Source organism: Penaeus vannamei, chromosome 11 (assembly GCF_042767895.1).
Source record: "Penaeus vannamei isolate JL-2024 chromosome 11, ASM4276789v1, whole genome shotgun sequence".
NCBI classification, from domain to species: Eukaryota; Metazoa; Arthropoda; class Malacostraca; order Decapoda; family Penaeidae; genus Penaeus; species Penaeus vannamei.
In genome coordinates this window covers 27,505,205-27,514,067 of record NC_091559.1, presented here as the reverse complement: position 1 = coordinate 27,514,067, position 8,863 = coordinate 27,505,205, and the positions used below count along the sequence as shown (strand labels likewise).

At 36.6% G+C, this 8,863-nt stretch overlaps 1 protein-coding gene across 1 annotated transcript in view; it reads right to left on the bottom strand.

Annotated features, from left to right (window-relative positions):
- Positions 1–7,576, bottom strand: part of LOC113803181 (probable G-protein coupled receptor No9) — a 213,267-nt gene extending 205,691 nt beyond the window's left edge. The window contains exon 1 of the mRNA XM_070127561.1: positions 6,220–7,576. The gene's annotated coding sequence lies outside the window, so the exon portion shown is untranslated. The remainder of the gene's footprint in view (positions 1–6,219) is intronic.
- Positions 7,577–8,863: the final 1,287 nt, after the last annotated feature.

Below are 8,863 nucleotides of genomic sequence, written 5' to 3'. Positions count from 1 at the left end.
AACACAAAAAAGTACAAATGGAACCAGATATTCAACATACATTATCAGCGACTCAGCCCGAGACAAACCGGTCGACTGAAAGCAAGCAGCGCCGTCCATCATATAGATAGGTAACATAATAGGCAATGTAATAGATCATAAGGAAAATTAACAGTGCAACAGCTTTAGGTCATTCTGGGAATTCAGAGAGAGAGCTATAATAAAAAAAAAAAAATCTAGTATCTTTTTAATCAATATAAATAATACCCTCCTCTAGACCTAAGATTTTCTACAATATATTCGAGTCCTCCTTTTTCCACCACTTTTAACACAAAAAAGTAAAAAAAAAACAAAATGGAACCAGATATTCAACATACATTATCAGTGACTCAGCCCGAGACAAACTGGTCGACTGAAAGCAAGCAGCGGCGTCCATCATATAGATAGGTAACATAATAGGCAATGTAATAGATCATAAGGAAAATTAACAGCGCAACAGCTTTAGGTCATTCTGGGAATTCAGAGAGAGAGAGATAATATTTTTTTAAATAATAATAATAATTATAATTCTAGTATTTTTTGGATTAATATAAAAAATGTCATAGTGAAATGCCCCCCCTCTAGACCTAAGATTTTCTACAATATATGCGAGTCCTCCTTTTTCCACCACTTTTAACACAAAAAAGTAAAACAAAATGGAACCAGATATTCAATATACATTATCAGTGACTCGAGACAAACTGGTCGACTGAAAGCAAGCAGCGCCGTCCATCATATAGATATGTAACATAATAGGCAATGTAATAGATCATAAGGAAAATTAACAGCGCAACAGCTTTAGGTCATTCTGGGAATTCAGAGAGAGATCTATTATAAAAAAAAAAAAGAAAAAAAAAAAAATCTAGTATCTTTTTAATCAATATAAATAATACCCTCCTTTAGACCTAAGATTTTCTACAATATAAACGAATCCTGCCTTTTCCACCATTTTCAACACAAAAAAGTAAACAAAAATGGAACCAGATATTAGATATACATTATCAGTGACTCAGCCCGAGACAAACTGGTCGACTAAAAGCAAGCAGCGCCGTCCATCATATAGATAGGTAACATAATAGGCAATATAATAAAATCATTATATAATATCATATAAACACCATAGACAATATATAATATAAATATCATAGACAATATAATAGGTCATAAGAAAAATGAACACTGCAACAGCTGTAAGTCATTCTGGGAATTCAGAGAGAGAGAGAGCTGAAGTTAATCAGAACACCATGAAATGAATAAGATTTTAGAGAAAAATGATAGCGCCGTCCATCATATAGATACGGAACATGATAGACATAAGAAAAATGAACACTGCTTTAGGTCCTTCTGGGAATTGAGAGAGAGCTGAGGTTAATCAGAACACCATGAAATGAATAAGATTTTTGAATAAACATAATGATATAATTCTTCAAGAGGCCGGAAGACAGAGAACAGAGAGAACAGAGAGAACAGCAGACAGAAAGGCCTATTTACAGAGGCTCAGTTCTTTTTTGGGATTCTCAGAAAAGCTCATTTCTTCCCTTGAGCTTCGCTATCTCACTCGAAATCCTCAATAGTAATAATTTATGATTAGGAACTTTTATTATAACGTTAATCTGGTCGGAGCCTCGTAAAACGGTTTTTTCCTCCTCTTCCTCCTCCACTTCATGTTCGTATTCTTGTACTTATCTTCCCTCTTCTCCTGTCTTATCCTCTTCCTCTTCTTCACTAACTTCTTTTTCTTCGTATCCTCTCCTCCTCCTTCTCCTCCTACTACTACTACTCTATCTCCTCCTCCCCCTCCACTCCCTTCTCCCTCTCCTCCTCCTCATTCATCTTTTGCTCCCTCTATTCTCTCCTCCTCCTCTTCCTCCTTTTTTCCCACTGCCTCATCCTCTTCCTCCCCGTCTTTGTCCTCCTCTTCATCTTCCTCTTCTTCATCTCCCTCTCCTTCTTCTCTTTCCTCAATAGCAAGCGTTTAGAAGATTGCAACCAACAGTCTCTGAACAGTGTGTACGTTCTATATATATGTATGACAAGTAAACAAATACCTCCTTTAGCCGAGTGTGTTGTGAACATGTGTGATTATGTGTGCATGCTTGTTGTGTCTGTGAGTGCACGTGTTGTATGTGTGTGGGATCGAGCTGGTGATGGTGGTTGTGTGTGTGTGTGTGTGTGTGTGTGTGTGTGTGTGTGTGTGTGTGTGTGTGTGTGTGTGTGTGTGTGTGTGTGTGTGTGTGTGTGTGCGTGTGTGTGTGTGTGTGTGTGTGTGTGTGTGTGTGTGTGTGTGTGCGTGTGCGTGTGCGTGTGCGCGTGTGTGTGATCGTGTGTGTGTGTGTGTGTGAGGTCATGCCTGTCTGTGCGTGTGCAGTGTACCGTTTTGTAATGTTAATGAACCATGCCAGTGTATGTGTGTCTGTCACTGCCATAACGTCCATATATTTCATGCTATCTGTGCACAGTTGTATACTAAAGATTTAAATATAATAATAATAATTGTTGAGTTGATTTGGCATCCTATATCACTCCATCATCAATATCTTACATTATATAACCCGGACCATCACATCCATCACCACAGTCCTCTTTGCAATGACTATCATAAATATTTTCACCATCAGTCACGATAACCACTCTCATCAACAGCAGGGGAATAAAAATCAAATATTCTTTAGTAATAGTAGAAGTAGTAGGAGTAATGATAACACCAATGGTAATGATAATAATAAGAATAACAATAAAAACAATAACACAATCGTACTGATAATGCTGATGATGATCATGATGAAACAATGATAATAGTAGTAATGATAGTGATTATGATAATAACTGAATAGGAATCATAATGATAATTACAATAATAACAGGTAGACTTTCTATCATTTCTAACTAGTATCGTTGTCACCGTGATTATCACTGCATCATTATTCACAATGACCATTGATGTTATCATTATCATCGATACTGTTATCAACATTGTTTTTATCATTGTTGTTGAAACTGTTGCTGTTTCTGTTACTGTTGATGCTATTATCATCATTATTATTACTAATGCTCTTGTTATTATCGCTATCACCATTGTGTTACTGCCATTGTTACTGTTATCATTTACTACCACTATTATCATTATACTAATCATTGTCATTAATACCATTATCATTATTATTTCTATCATCATTATTAATATATTTTTTATCATTATCATTCCTATCACCAATTTAACTATTATAATTAGTAGTAGCATTATCGCTATCATCATCATCATTATCATCTTTGTCATAATGATCACTAACATTAACCGGAGTGTTACCGTTAACATTTATCCCTTTCATTATTCCCGTCATCATCATCAATATGTTATCAGTCTAATTCTTTATACCAAAGCTACTGAGGCTAATGATGATGCTGTAACGAGAGAGATCTTTATCATCATTCATAATAATAACAGTACAGTAGTATCGTCATTCAGTTTTATTCTGATACAGTCGCTACCACCGATATTGCTATTACTACTACTATTGCCACTACTTCTACTGCTACTGCCACTACTACTACTACTACTACCACCACCACAACCACTAATACTACTACTAATACTACAATTACCACTACCTCTACCATCGCTACTACTTCTACTATTACTACCACTTCTACTACCACAACTACTACTACCACTACTATTACCACTACTACTATTATTACACTACTATAATTTCAATCATTATTATTAGTTCTGACTGCCAGGGAACTGTTAATCATCATGAGGCTAATGACAATGATGATAACGATTACGTTAATGGTGATCATCATCATCATCATCATTGCCAGATATTAAGGATATTAAGAGTAATGAAGGTATTAATAGTTATAATAAAACGAAGAGTTGGAATGACAATACCAGTGGCTCAAAATGTATGAATGTCTCCCTGTATTTGTTTCTGTTATTTATCGGTCTATGTTACTATTTCCTCTTTTCTTCTCTCAGTTATCTTTTCTTCCTTCTCTCTCTCTCTCCTTCTCTCTCTCTCTCTAGCTCTTGCTCTCTCTCTCTCTCTCTCTCTCTCTCTCTCTCTCTCTCTCTCTCTCTCTCTCTCTCTCTCTCTCTCTCTCTCTCTCTCTCTCTCTCTCTCTCTCTCTCTCTCTCTCTCTCTCTCTCTCTCTCTCCATCTCTCTCTCTCTCTCTCCATCTCTCTCTCTCTCTCCATCTCTCTCTCTCTCTCTCCATCTCTCTCTCTCTCTCTCTCCATCTCTTCTCTCTATCTCTCTCTCTCCTTCTCTCTCTCTCTCTCTCTCTCTCCTTCTCTCTCTCTCTTCTTACATATATTTTTTTCTGATATCCTTTAATACTCTCCTCTCTTGTACTCCGTCTTTCGTAAACCCTATTCTATCCCCAATTTCGGACCAATTTCCATCCTAAGCTGGATTTCCCCTCCTTCCCTCCCCTCCCCCTCCCCCCTACACCCCCCACATCGCCCATGCCCTATTCCCAATATTCGTCTATCCACTTTCTCTGTCTTATCCTCTCGCTTCTATCTTCACCTTCGAGGGATAGATATATGTCAGAATTATTATTATCGTTATTGGTGTTATCATTATCATTATCATTGTCATTATTATCGTTATCATCATTATAATTATCATTACTAATATTATCATTACTATCATCATTATCTAAATTATTATAATCAATATTGTCATTATCCTTATATTTACCATTATCATTATCATTATTATTGATATCATTATTACCATCATCATTACCATTATCATTACTATTATCATCGTTATCATTATTATCATTATCATTATTATTATAATCATGATCATCATTATCATACTATTATTCATTATTATTATTACCATTACTGTTATAATTATTATCATCATTATCATTATTATCATTTTTGTTATTACTATTACTATCATCATCATAACTGTCATTATGAGTTATGATGATCAGTTATCATCAGTTATGATGCATATGACATTATTATCATATACATCATATTCATTTTTATTTTTACAATCATTTTTATCAGTAATATTAGTTATCATTATTGGTTTTATTATTACTATTACTATATTACCATAACTAGTGTTAATATCATTATTATTATTATTATCATTATTGTTGTTGTTTTTGTTATCAATATCATTATTATTACAATTATTGTTATTATTACTTTTATCATTATTATTGTCATTATTATCATTACTATTATTATCATTACTATATCATTATGATTATCATCATTATCATTATCATTATCATTATCATTATTATTATTAATATTATTAATACTATTATCATTGTAATCATCATTATCATTATTACCATTATAATTTTTATAATTATGATCATTTTTATCAATATTACTATTAGCATCATTATCACTTTCATTATTACCATCATTATCAGTATTGCTATTATAACTATCGTTATTATTAGCATCATTATCATCTTCATTATCATTATCATTATAATTAGTATCAATATCATTATCATTTATCACTATTAACAAACATTTTCAATATGATGATAATCGTTATCATTATCATTATTGTAACCATGATTATTATTATAAATATTTTTTTTGTAACTATCATCATCATTATTACCGGTATCGTTATCACTATCACTATCATCATTATCACTATCATTATCATAATCATCCTTACTATCACTATTAACACTATCATTGTTGTCGTTGTTATTACTTTAGTCATCATTATCAATTAGGAAGATGTGGTCGTCAACTTTACAGCGAGAGTAAACACTGGTTACTCTGCGGTTTCCGGTGAACAGACATAAACATTATTATTGTGGACATTATTATTATTATCTGGGTATATGCATGTTATTACTGTGCTATGTTTTCTGTTTGACTGTGTGTGTGTGTGTGTGTGTGTGTGTGTGTGTGTGTGTGTGTGTGTGTGTGTGTGTGTGTGTGTGTGTGTGTGTGTGTGTGTGTGTGTGTGTGTGTGTGTGTTTCGATGTGCGTTTGAGCGTGTGCGCGCGCGTGCGTATGTGCTTGTTTTGTTTTTCTGTTCTGTGTTTGCGGTTGTGTGCGTATATGTGTGCATGTGCGCCTCTGTGGAAGTGTGTGTACGTCGTGTGCCTGCGCAAGTGTACATATACGTGTTCGTTCGCAGATTGATCCATGTACTACAATACATCAACAAAACGGAATCTTCTGTACTCACCTTTGACTTTGTTTTCCTCTTCTAATTCCCTGGGATATTTCTCTCTCTCTCCTTCCGTCTTCGAGAAAAACTGCCGTATAGTAAACACCAATAATTACTATTTTCTCTTTAATCCCTTGGTTATCTTTGGGCTCTTTCAATTTCTCATTCTCCCAATTTCGTTCACAATTTCCTCTCTTTTTTCACTTTCCTTCTCTACGATTTACTAATCACAGACGAAATAATACGTTAACAGCACTTTTTATTTCACAATTCTTCCACTTTTTCCAAATTTCTGATGGATTCACGCCTATCATGAACTAGCAATCAGTCAGCATATGCTTTTGGTTCACCTCTTTAATAATAAAAAGATGAGTGAGAAAAGATTACCAGGTCTGCATAAACTTGCATGACTGGTTTGGCGTGAGTCATGGAGTCTCAACACAAATGACTTACATTAACAGGGTCTACCACTTGGTGCGGATGTATGCGGGTCGAAAAAGAAAAATATTCACCCACGAACGCAGCGGATTCGTGTGGATATGTGGTAGAAACCGGCTTCGTTGTATTTGGTTCCAGCTCGACCGGTTCTGCGCTATCATGTTCATTCACAAAACGGTCATGTTTTTTTGTTTTTATTTTTTTCTTAGCGATTCATTAATCGTCGTGACATAATTTTCCTTGTTCTTTCTCCCTTTTCCTCTTCCTCTGTTTCTCTTCCTGTTCTCTAATTCTCTCTCTCTATCTATCTATCTATCTCTCTCTCTCTCTCTCTCTCTCTTCTTACCCGCTGAGTTCTAGCTCCATCAATCACCTTTCGAGACGCCGTTCACTCGGGTACGTCCTTAAGCGCTCCGTTTTGACCCGGGAATGTCACGGGATGGATGAGCATTCCCCGACCCAGTATTTCCCCCTGGCGCGTGGTGGCGTGTGACTGTGACCACTCTTAATATTCAGCGGTCATTTATCAGCTGCACTTTTAACACCAACCTCTCTGCGCCTAACACCTGCGTCCACGGAGATCATATCAGCGTTTTGGGATGAGAGAAAATAGAATAAAATAGATCTTTGGAGGAAAGGGATCAGCTGGTGTTCTCTCGGAGGCGTTCAGGTTCTAAGGGTGCATTTCCTCCTCCCCCAATGCAGGGCGAATGGTCGTCGGCCTCCTTTCGACGCTCTTCGTCCTGCAGCTTTCCCTAAAATCCTGCGTCGGACTCCCCCGAGCCCTGACACACCGGCGAGGGGAAACAAAAGTGGGGAAATACAGGCCACGGAGATCGGAAGCGGCGAGAGAGGATCCCACGCAGCGGCCACGGAGATGCGCGTGTCGGCAACGTGCGAGAGGCCCCAGCGCGCTCGACCTGCGTCCCTCCCCGACGACGCCACAGCACTGACTGAGGGCTCTGTGCACCTCGAACCCTCTGGCGCGCTCGTCGGCTTGACTCACGGACTCACTGACTGAATGACTGACTGACTGCCATGGGTTCGGGCATCTGTTCAGGCACCGGGCTCTCTCTCTGTGCCTTTGGATCGGTTATTCTGAGTGTTCGAATATCTACTTGTCTGACATTAATATAACCTTTGTTTGGCTATCGATCTGTCTGTCTGTGTATGGGTCTGTATCTAAGTCAATTCTTTTGTTGTGTTTATTCCATTATTCTATCTGCCTCCTTGACCATATTTTTGTTTGTTTTACCTTACGCAGACGCTGTTTTTCTTTTGTTTTCTTTCTTCATAAAGCTCAAATTAGCCTACAGAATTCGTTTAATCTCACCTGTCATTTCAACGGTCGTCCGCGGAGCCCGAGGAAGCACTCTGATGGTCCACAGACAAATTAAACCAATAGTCGAATCACAAGAGGTCAATTACCTCGGCAATCATTCCATTAATGAGATTACCAAATGACTATGATTATTTTCCTCTGCTAATGATTTATTGTATCCTATTAGCAGTAATGATTCTTTTTTAAAAGGTGAATATCTATATCAAACAAATAATGAAGCTTTACCCCCCTTTCTGTGCGCGCCAATTTTGTTGTTGTAAGCGATCGACTCATCGACAAACCCGCCATTTTTATTTAGCCAATAAGAGTAATATTACGCCACGCGTAGTCATTAGGAGCTTCTATGGTTCCTCCGTAATATAGTAATATTTTGTTTTGTTTTTTGTTTAACTGCACACATTAGTACATTAACGTGTGGATCTTTTTATATGTGCGGTTACTGTTCACGGTGAGAGTAACTTTTCCTGTGACGTCACGAAATGAAAAATGGCGGTAAAGTTTCGAAGACTAATGATATTGAAAGGAATTTGAATGATTTTTATATTTCATTTTCGGGGGAGGGGTGTGTGATTATTGTTATCATTATCTTTATCATTTTAATCATCATATCCGTACCAATATTGCATTGACCATCAGCATTTCTTATCAAAGGCAAGAGAATCAGTCCAAAGCAGAATTCACTCTGACATTACAATTTATTATGATTTATAAAGAAATACTTCATCGCGATCAAGATCATTCCCACTGCACAGTTATCGATCCCATTATCATTATCGTTATCAGTGCTTTTATCATTATCATTATTCATGCTTTTATCAAATATTATCATTATTCATGCTTTTATCAAAATCTTTATCACTATATTTCATCAGTTTTACTCTG